At 41.5% G+C, this 9,613-nt stretch overlaps 1 long non-coding RNA gene across 1 annotated transcript; it reads left to right on the top strand.

Moving 5' to 3' along the window:
* The first annotated feature begins 1,602 nt into the window (after positions 1-1,602).
* Positions 1,603-4,796, top strand: LOC118563092. Its single transcript, XR_004931013.1, has 3 exons — positions 1,603-2,641; positions 2,782-2,896; positions 4,456-4,796. It is a non-coding gene; the product is annotated as an uncharacterized LOC118563092 (long non-coding RNA).
* The last annotated feature ends 4,817 nt before the right edge of the window (positions 4,797-9,613 follow it).

The raw sequence follows: 9,613 nt of genomic DNA, 5'->3' as shown, positions 1-9,613 counted from the left end.
TCTGACCAAACTATTAGAAACAGACTTCATGAGGGTGGCCTGAGGGCTCGACATCCTAGTAGGTCCAGTGCTCACCGCCTGTTACCGTATAGCTTGACTGGCCTTTGCCAGAGAACACCTGAGTTGGCGGGTTAAGCAATCGCACCCTGTTTTTCTCACAGAGACTCACTCTGAGCTCATGTGGCTGCATTGAGAGGGTCTGGAGGCGCTGCAGTGAATGTTATGCTTCCTGCAACATTGTTCAGTATGATTGGTTTGTTGACGGCTCAGCGTTGGTTTAGGGAAGCCTTTCCATGGAGAGACGCACAGACCTGCGGGATAAACGATGGCATCCTGACTGCTGTCATTTATCCTAGGTCTACATCTGTTTAAAAAGTTTGATTTCAGAAATACTTTTACTGTTTTAGCAGACTCTAACTCTAAATTCATTTTACCACTCATGAGTTGAATTTAATTTAAATGTAGTTTTGTCTAAAAATTATAGCTATTAATTATATTTAAGGCACTGTCAAGAGTTTTTTAGGCAGCTGATTCTCTTTTGATTTTCATTGGCGTTCTCTTGCTCTTCATTAGCGTCTCAAATCAAAATAATAACAATAATTATGAATATGGTATTTTAATAGCAGCAATGTAAAGCTTTTTGATTTTAAATAAAAGCAATCCGATCATGCTACACATTTCTGTTTTACAGTTTTTGTTAAAACTGTGATACTGTGCAACCATGGTTAAGTTGTTCCTATTTTCTTACTGGAATGACCCGTTGAAGACAGGCAGAAGAAACGGGCAGCTGTTCGACAAGAGCTGAGCTGGCCAGTATGAACGCTGTGATTTCCTGTCAGTATTGAATTATCCGGGCCTGTTTGCACATGTTGAGTTCATTTCATTTATATACGTTAGCGACCCACATATAATCTGGGAAAGAGGCAAAGTCAGACCAACACACACATATTTTTATGTGACATACATGGCTCTGCTAACATCCCACAATCCTCAGCTTACAGCGTGACGAGACAGGTTATTGGGAATAATAATAAAAGTATAGTCTTTTGTACAGATGGGAGGTGACTAATCACAGTCAAACCGTGTTAGAGAATCATTAATCAGTGCTCAGGTCTCTCTCACATGGCTGTTAGCTGAGCTTTGGCTGAGAAGGTCACATCACAATGACAGACAGGAAGCAGAAGTGACCAGCATGTTCCCTCTATTGCTTGTCTTTTACCATAAAACTGTGGTGTTTTATGGTAAAAGATTCTTTTTTGTTTGATGTCTCTCTTGTAAATGAGTTCTTGGATTTCAATTTGACAATTTAATTAAAGGTTAAATGGAAGAAGGTTAAATAAATAAAAAGGGTAAACTCACACTTAGAGCCTCACATCAATGGTAAATATAATCCACATTTTCACAACGGAAGACAAAGAAAGTCACACAAAAACGTTTTATTATTATTATTTTTTTATTATTATTTTTTATTTCACTTAAAGACAAAAATAATATTTAACATATACAAATAAACAAATATGCCAGGAGGTAAAACATTTTATTCAGTTGTAAATACTTTTGCTGGAAGTTACGTTCTACATTTCCTGATAGTAACTATCACAACAGCGCCATCTGGAGTCACAATGTCTAATAGTCACACAATTAGAACCTATTGTAATGTTGATCGTTGTTGAGCTAAGCCTTTTGTCTTACTTCTGCAAAAAAATTGTAAATTAAAAGAACTTTATAACACAGTGGTAAAACATTCTGGTATTACATTTCGTGTAATATTAAACTCTGGGTTTTAATAGCTGAAGATCAGAGAATTTGGTCTAATACGTGATTTTTGGGCCCTCTCATTTCTATGTTGCAGAAACCACAGCCAGCTCTACAGAGTTGGACCACGTTCAGAATTTAATTCAAAGTAAAATGCAGAACTTGAAAGAATTTAGTATTGTGTCAATGTTAAAGTTTTCCCACAAGTCTGAATGAGATCCAGGCACAAGGGTAAAAAATGTGACCATCCTGTAAATTTTAGGACATGTTTGGAATCTCAGACCAAACTACTATGTTACAGGTGGCATTCATATCACCCAATTCTCTCTTAAAAAAACAAACAAAAAAAACAAAACATTTTCACTGCTGATATGATGAGATGGACAAAATTAACGTTAACATTGAGTTCAAGAAACATTTTTTATTCCACATTTCTCTTTGATAATAAACAATGTTTGTACGTTACTCTCTTTACTCTATAAGTAAGATAAAAGAGAGATTGCAGTTTGCAATTAAACTAAAACTGAAGTATTTTGCTTCAGACACTGACCCTAAGCTGTTTAGGATTTTACGAACTCATCGGCAAAAACAAAATAGACCTGAGATGTTTCAACAGATGTTCGCTTTTGTTTTTTTACTGCTAATAACATGCATTATTGTCCTTCATATCTTTAATGATAGGATTCCCACCAAATACGACAGTGCTCCGCATTTTGAAACGATGCTTGGGTTTAACCAGACGAGGAAGGAGCGACAGAGAAGCCCCGGCCTTTGGAGACACGTCCCTAAACCAGTCAGACAGTCTCAGTGAGGAGGAGACCAGACAATTTGTGACATCCCAACGACACAGATGCTGCGGATCAGGGTTGACGCTGCGGTGCTGGTGGTAAATCTTAATGCTAAACCTTATTATGATAATATCATGTGGTGTGATGCAGCAACAACATTGTCAAACATAAATGTTCAAAAATCTAAGCATCTATAGGGAATTATCATGCAACGACACATCTATCTTTTTTCTTACAGCCTTGTGCAGACAACAAGCGTCTTCTGCAGGCGTTCCGCTGAGGAGATGGGCTCACCTTCAAAGAGACAAAACACAAAATGCATCGGAGCACGGAGAACACAGTGCCACGCGAAGGTGAGTGTGCCGCTGATGAACACAGTAAAACTAAAGAGGTGATTAATTATTGGACGTTATTGTGACCATTAGCCCCTCCGCTGCATTTAACACAGCCACACTTGGCTCTGTTTTTGTTTGTCACTCACTCGTGCCTAACTTAGGCACTAACGTTTTGTGCCTAGTTTTCTTTTTAAACTTCCGCCTAAAGTGAGATTTAACAGGGTAAATGGTTAACATCGGGACCCAAAAATCTACCGCTGAACACAACACTTCTTTGTCTTGCCAACAAATCTGGTTTAACTAAAAACATCTGGAATATTAGATTAGATTAGATTCAACTTTATTGTCATTACACAGGTACAGGTACAAGGCAACGAAATGCAGTTTAGGTCTAACCAGAAGTGCAATAGCAGCAAGTGCAGGATAAACAATGGTTCCATAAGTACAGGACATGGATATGTACTGAATAAATATAGAGATGAATACTATTATAAACAGAATTTTACTGATAGATTTGTCCTATGAGTATAATATATAGATAACTAGTATTGTGAACTAAATTTACAGCTGGATATGTACCGAATATAGTATACAGGTGGATATTACTATGAATAGAGTATTAAAGATATGTAATATCAGAATATCAGGTGATCTCGCTAAGCAGTTTGCTCTAGACCCACAGACGTTCTGCTGAGTCAGCACTGCAGCTGTTTTACTGTGCAGTGTGACTGTTGCATCTACCTGAAAGGTTCAGGTAGATGCCAGAGGTTTCACACTAACGTCTACAGCAAAGCTAGGTAGCATTTTTCCAGCAGAGCATTACATGCATTAAGACAAGAAAATCGAGTCACTCATATCGTCAGTGGTCCTAATACAGTACCTTGCAAAAATACTCGAGCCCCTTTGACATTATTTATGTTGTCAAATGTATTTTGTTGGTACTGTGGTACACCGACACAAAGTAGAGCATAGCCGTGAAGTGGAAGAAACATTTTTAAACATGTGACATAGTTTGGTCGTCCGACTCCATTACTCTGATTCCCCTAAATGAAACCCGAGGCAACGTATTACCTTATCAGTGAACAGAGTCCCGCCTTGTGTAATGCAAACTCTGTATGTAGTTTCTATTGAGGTCTTAGAGGTATGTTATGGAACATTAATGAACAAACAGCTTCATGAAGACCAAGTCAGACAGCAGACAGGCCAGGGAGAAAGTTAAGGGTATTGTATTCATAAAACAATTTCCTAAGATTTTAACATCTTGCAGTGTCCTGTGATATCCATGATTTGAAAATGGAAAGCGTGTGGCACAGCTGCCAACCCAAACCTGCTAAATGGAGCAAGGAGAGTATCAATCAAGAGAAGCAGCCAAGAGGTCCGTTGTAATTTCTGAAGAGCTGCAGAGATCCCCCAGCTCAGTTCGGAGAATCTGCTGACAAGAGAGTTTTGTGCTCCACAAAAATCTGGTCACAATGGAAGAGGAACATCATCTTGAGTACACCATCTCCATGTTTGAACATGGTGGTGGTGGTGGCATTGTGCTGTAGAGATTTATTCATTTGTTGTTGTTTTTTTAGCAGGGACAGGGAGGCAGTATACAGTTGATGGGAAGATGAAGAGGCATACAAGGCAATCCTGGGAGAAACCTGTTGGTAACTGTGAAAGACTTGAGGACGTTGGGGAGGTTCACCTTCCAGCAGGACAACGACCCTAAAACATACAGCCTGAGCCAACGTATGTTAGATTAGCTCAGACTTAACAGAAAATCTGTGGGGAGACTTAAAAATGTATGTTCTCAGACGCTCTCCAACCAATCTGGCTGAACTTTAGCTATTGTGCAAAGAAAAGAAAAAAAAAAAAAAGCCAAGACATTGAGTCTCTAGATGTGTAGAGTTGGCATAGGGCACAACCCGAAAGACTTGCAACAAAAGGGGGTTCCACAAAACTATTAACTCAGAGGTTGTAACCTGACATTATGTATAAAAAAGGTTGTGTGTGAATAGTTCTGTAAGACACTGCAAGTAAAATATAAAATGTCATTTTCGTTTCCTTCTCTTTTTTCCTCCTTTTTCAAAACCCAACTTGAACTCCAGTCTCTTTTCAGCATTTATTTAATAGCATTTTTCAACAGTTCAATAAAAATGCCCATCTTTGCTGCATGTTGCTCATATTTTACATTTACTAAGGTTGATTAAACAAGCAGAAATATGGGGAGAGTCCTGCCAGCTGGTGGAGATAATCCAGACGGAGACAGGGCAGACAATCTGAAATAAACAGCACCACACGCACACAAGCACCAGTCTCATTTTGTACAAGTGACAAGAATAAAACCTAAACCATAGTTGCACTGAGTTTATTTTTTCTTCGGTATTATAGTCTGGTTGATTCAATTTGATTTTACTCACCAGAAAGCAATTTTTGTTTGACGGAAGCTGTCATTGTTGCAGTCTTCTTAACCACCAGAAGAGGGCAGTATTGATCGTTTATTCAACCAGTTTTCTTAATAGGCCGCAGCTTGCCTTCAGGGCCTTTTTTCCCAGCGAACCAGTTTTGCGAGTTTTCGCACCCACATAAGCCGAGTAATTTTTAATTATACTATAAATCATATATTAAACTCAAAACATGTCATAACCAAAAAAATAAATATTAGCGGGCGATGATGTATTAACTCTCTTTTGCTGTGGCTTTCACCTTCTAAGAAACCTAAATATGTATTCAACAGAATTGCATATTTGTAATTAAATCTGATGAGAAGAGTTATGTTTCTTTTTTCCTCCTTATACCAACGTTTTTCTTGTCACCTTTGTTATCATGACCTCTTGACGTGCACCAAAGCTTCTGTAAAATGACAGCAGCGCAGCATGACACAGTTACATGCATCATATACAATGGGCTGTGGGGCAGAAATCTAAACTTCCTTGTGCCTTTGGTTCCCATCTGCTCTGTGAACCTATGAGCAGGAAATGGAATAAGCCATGCAAAAAAAAAAAAAAAAGAAAAAAAAAAAGGCACACGAACATCCTCCTCCGTTTCATGTGGCCTCTCCGAGCTATTAGCCTTTCTCTGTATCGACTGTTAAGTGTCTTTTACAAATCAAAAGAAAAAAAAAAAAGTCCCTTTCATGTCCAACTGTTTCTTTTTTGTTTTAATTTCAGTCGGAGCATATGGTTCGCACATCTGGGGGATGCTAAGCATGGTAGCACTCAGCCCCCAACACACACACGTGCGCACGCTGCTCCTGTGAAGTGATCCCAATATGGTCTTCATTGTCATTGCGGATAATCACTCATCATTGTTATAAACAGGTCCTACTCAGTGGTCTTCTCAGGTTTTCGGCGAAACAATTCCAGCTATTTCAGGCGTTTCTTCTGAAGGGCTTCGAGCAGGGTTCAGCTCAGTTTCACGCGTTGCCGCGTTCGGCCGTGCATCTTCATCTGCCGTGTCTTCTTTGAACATTTCTGCATACTCAACCATGAAAGCGCAAAACCACAGAAAATCTGCACAGTCGTAAAACCAGAGGGCTCGGTGCAGCTTCCGTCACGTGATCAAACTCAGGCAACCAGGAAAGTAGGTGAGATTATTTTACGTCAACCGCCTTTCAAACGAATGCATTCAATCCCAGTTTGACGGAAATAAGGAGTCAGTAAATAAGATTTAATGATGCCAACATGAAGTCACTACTGTGTGCCACTTTGCGCCATTAAATGACACTTCTGCCATGCACGCAGGGTTCACATGCCAGCGGAGAGACTCGAGGGAGGAAGAGGAGGTTGGAGGAAGGCTATGTGTGGCTCTGAGTGGTTTGCCGGGCCTCTTCATCTCTTTCGGTGGGTAATTACAGAATCATGGGTCAACCACGCATGTAACCACAGTTGCGTTGCACAGTAGCAGATGTCCTCTTGGCATTATCCAGCAAAAAAAAAAGAGAGGGTAAATAAAAACAGATGTGGCTGGTTGCTATACAGTTCTTGGCCAAACTTGTGCACACCACTAATTGTTCCCATGTGGGTCCGCTGAGCTGGAGCGGTGCAAAGCAAGGCAAGATACAAGGCAAGGGGTGGGTAGAGCCTGTTTGAGAAATGCTGGTTTTCTTTTCTCAGGAGGAGAAATTTATGAATGGGACAGGGAGTCCCTGATGGCATAGCTGTGGTGGTGTGTGTTTATTTTGTCTTATGTGTAAAAGCACACTGTCCTTGTTCATTTCAAAATCAGTTTCTTTCATCAGAGGATTCATCAGATCCTCCAGGCCTCCTCTTGTCACCCGTTACCCGGTCACAATGTTTTTTTTTTTTTTTTGTGTGCCTGTTGAATGTCAGCGAGTTCCCTGATTGGATGTGAGCCAGGCGTGCTGCAGGCCATATTAAAAACCCAGGAAGAGGTTCGATTGCAACGATATCCTGCCTTTGCAGAGTATCGGATTACTGTACAGAACTCGCCCCAGAGCTACGGCCTACAGCGTTGATACTCATATTTACCCAAGTGCAGGTGTGTGTTTGGATTTTATGTGACTTTATGATAGGCTAACAAAAATAAGCAGGATTGTGAAGTGGAATACAAATAGTTTTACAAATAAAAACATCTGAACAGTGCATTGTGCATTTGCCTACTGAGTCAATATCACATGTTGGAGAATCCCTCTAACAAGGTGCATGTAATTTTGTTGTATGGGACATATAGAGACAACAAAAGCTTCTACTAACAGCTTTTTACATCTAGACACTGAGGTTGCCATCCATTCATCTGCACAAAGTGGCTCAAGTAGTCACTTTGAAATGGGAGCATCTGAGAACATATTTGAGGTTTTAGCACTTATTCCCAAATTTGGCTTGACCGAGCCGTTCTAACATGAATCGATGCATTGATCGGCACCGTGCCAATGTAGCTCCCGCTGTGTGTTTAGGATTGTCTGCTCTTTACAGCCTCTAATGAGTATTTTCCCTGGGCTGTCCTTTGTTTAGCTCCATCCATCCCTGCCCCTGCTGAAGAAAAAGCCTCACTACACCACGATGCTGCCACCACCACGTATTGTGGTGGGGATGGTGTGTTCAAGGTGATGTGCAGTTTCAGTTTTCTGCCCTTCCTGATGTACGCACGCAGGATAAATCGTTCTTGGTTTCTTTAGGACCAGATCATCTTCTTCCACACGTCTGCTGTCTCTTACATGAACTGTGGCAAACGGTAACACAAATTAGCGTGGCTTTCTTTCACCTTTCTTATCGCTGCTCCCCCATAAGAGCCAGAAATGGGGAGTGCACGACTAATAGTCGACAGATTCTTCCACCCAAAATCTGGACATCTGCATTCCCTCCACAGTGACCGTCGTCCTCTTGGATGCTTCTCTGATTAACGCTCTCTTTGACCGGCCTGTCATTTAAGGTAGACGGCCATGGTTCACAGGTATTCTTTCCATTTTCAGATGATGGATTGAGCAGTGCTCTGTGAGATGTTCTGAGCCTCTGTAACCTAACCCTGCTTTTAAAATAGCCACAACTTGGCTCCTGAGCTGTCGGCCGTGTTTCCTGGTCTTAATGAAGCTGCTTGTTCTCTCATGTTCTCTAAGAAGCCTATGAGGACTTCACAGAACATCTGGATTCATACTGAGATTATGTTACTCACAGGTGGACTAAGGTGCCCTCCTGTGGCTCAGTTTGTTGCACTGTTGATCCAGCCTTGGGTCTTTCTGCATGGAGGTTGCATATTCTCCCAGTGCATGTGTGGGTTAGGGTCCTCGATCTAAAAACATGACTGATAGGTTAATTGGTCTCTCTAAATTGTACTTAGGTGTGAGCATGAGTGTGTGCATGGTTGTTTGTCCAATGTGACTCTGTGCTGCCCTGTGATGGACTGGGGTCCTGTCCAGGGTGTACCTCGCCTCTCGCCCAATGTCCAGTTCACGGTGCTGCAAGGACAAGCAGATATAGACGATGGATGGATGGCTGGATGGATTAAGGTAACTTCTGAAGGCAACTGATTGCACTGGAATCACAGGTAAAGAGTGATAATAATAAAAGAAACTGAGAACAATAAATCTTTTGCCTCACACTTTACAGCTACGTGCTAATTGGGTAGGTCTATCACATAAAATCCTAATTACGTATAGTTCAAAGGGTGCGAATGCTTTTCCAGATAGTGCACAGGTGATCCTGAGGCATGGAAATCACATGTTCAGAATGATGTTTCATCTTCCGTGGGGCTGGATTGCGCAGCCACGCTCTCCTCGCCACAAACCCGCGGCCGCATGCACTTCTGCGTCTTCCACTGTGAAACAGGGCTGCCAGCGGCGCGCGCCTCCTCTCCCTCTCTCATTAACCGCAACTGTCAGATCCTCCAGATGAGGAGCAATTAAACCAGATAATAAACACTCGCCATCAATTCCTGTTTGTTGTTGTTGTTGTTGTTGTTGTCGATGATGTCGAGCTAGGGTGCTCCTCCGCTGCCACCTCGGTGCTAACTAGTACTTGAGTAAAACACAGGAGCAAGCAGAAAGGGGAGAGTTCCCCATCCTAACAGGGAAGAGGCCTCTACCTGATGATGGCGGGGGAGAACAAAAAAAAAAAAAAACACCCTGACGCGCAGCGAACGCGAACAATTAGATCCTAATCAGAAGCAGCTCACAGAGGCTGTTCTTTCATCCCTGGGCTTCGCAGACAAAAAGCAAACAAAGTGCAGCAAACTGTCAAGATTAAACGCGGCTCCGGCAGTGTCTTAGGGTTTCTTGGAGGGCAGAGATGTCAG

The sequence above is a fragment of the Fundulus heteroclitus genome, chromosome 1, assembly GCF_011125445.2.
Source record: "Fundulus heteroclitus isolate FHET01 chromosome 1, MU-UCD_Fhet_4.1, whole genome shotgun sequence".
Lineage (NCBI taxonomy): Eukaryota > Metazoa > Chordata > Actinopteri > Cyprinodontiformes > Fundulidae > Fundulus > Fundulus heteroclitus.
This window is presented reverse-complemented; position numbering and strand designations above follow the sequence as displayed.